The following is a 1,531-nucleotide window of genomic DNA, read 5'->3' as shown; positions in this document are numbered from 1 at the left end:
GCTCAGGCTGGTTTCGAACTCCTGAGCTCAAACAATCCACCCGCCTCGGCCTCCCAGAGAGCTAGGATTACAGGCGTGAGCCACCGCGCCCGGCCCAGATGATTGTTATATTGTTCAAATATGTTTGGAATCATCATGGAACTTCACATCATAGCGAATGGTTTCCCAAGCAAATATTTTCTTTTGCACACAGAGCTACCTAGTCTCAGAGTTTTCTCCTGAGCACATGGCACTTTTCCATTCAACACAGTGGGGCAGACGATTCTGAGGATTTCAGTGCAGTCGGGAGAAATTTACCGACTGTCAGCTCTGTGCCAGATACTCTTCATACGTCCTCATGTCTCACTGTACAGCCACTCTGCAGGGCTGATATCACTGACTTAGCTTTACTAAGGGGGAAACTTTGCATGGGGAGTGACCTGCCAAGGATGCCCCACTGTTAAGTGACAGAACTGGGACTCACACCCAGGCTGTTATGGCCCAAATGCAAACCTCCTCCCCTGTAGCAGTGCCCTGTTTGATGCTGAAGATCAAGGTGTGCTTTCTAGTTGGGACATGGTGTTTAGGGAGCCTGGACAGACCCACTGATAAGAGTGGGGACTTGAATGGGAGTGGGGGAGGTCCAGTAATCGACAATACAAGGACATCTGGAGCCTGAGGTGGGATTCCTGCTAGCCTAACAGCAAGTATGTAGGGACTGGGCCGTAGGGGCAGGACTGTGAGCTCTAGAAAGACCGAGGAGGAGACAGCAAGGCAGATCCTTAGCTGTGGATGACATAATGGAAGCCGCTAAGGCATTGACACAGAATCAAAGGGCTCCAAGGGGGCAAGACGAAATCCTTAAGGCAAAACTTTCATCACAGGGGGTATGGCAGTGAGCCATGACTAGAATCAGGTCAGAGCAAGACCAGCACCAGCCTGACTTGGTACTAAGCCTCACTATGTGGCAGGCACTACTCTAGTTGTCACGGGAATAGCAATGAATGACTTTGCCCTTATGAAGCTGGAGTACAAGTGAGAGAAAATAAACAAGGAAATATGTATCTGATGGGGATAAATACTGTAGAAGAAAACCTCATCTGCGTCATGGAGATAGCAGTGCTGGTGATGGCGGCAGTGTCTGCTGTTTTACATAAAGTAATCAGGGAAGGCCATAGGCCATGGGACATCAGAGCAGAGATTCAGAGGAAGGGAGAGAGTCAGCTTCATGAATATCTGGGAGAAGAACTTTGCAGGCAGAAGGAAAAGGAATTGCAAGGGCCCTAAAGCCAAGGGTACTTGGGGTGTTGGAGAAATCGTAAAGAGATCAGATTCGCAGGTTGGGTTCTGGAAAGCTAATCTGGGATGACCATTAGCACACATGATGCTTTTCAGGGAGTGCTCTTGGGATCAAGCTGTGGAAAGGAAAGAAGGGAAGGAAACAAGACTGAGCAGAGGGAGGTGAGCTGTGATTCAGTCCCAATGAAAGCCCCAGACAACCCCATGGGGGTTCCAAAGATAGGACGACCCTTCAGAGCTGCCCCCAGCTGGG

Source organism: Propithecus coquereli, unplaced genomic scaffold, assembly GCF_000956105.1.
Source record: "Propithecus coquereli isolate 6110/MARCELLA unplaced genomic scaffold, Pcoq_1.0 Scaffold416, whole genome shotgun sequence".
Lineage (NCBI taxonomy): Eukaryota > Metazoa > Chordata > Mammalia > Primates > Indriidae > Propithecus > Propithecus coquereli.
Note: the sequence above shows the minus strand (reverse complement) of the source record.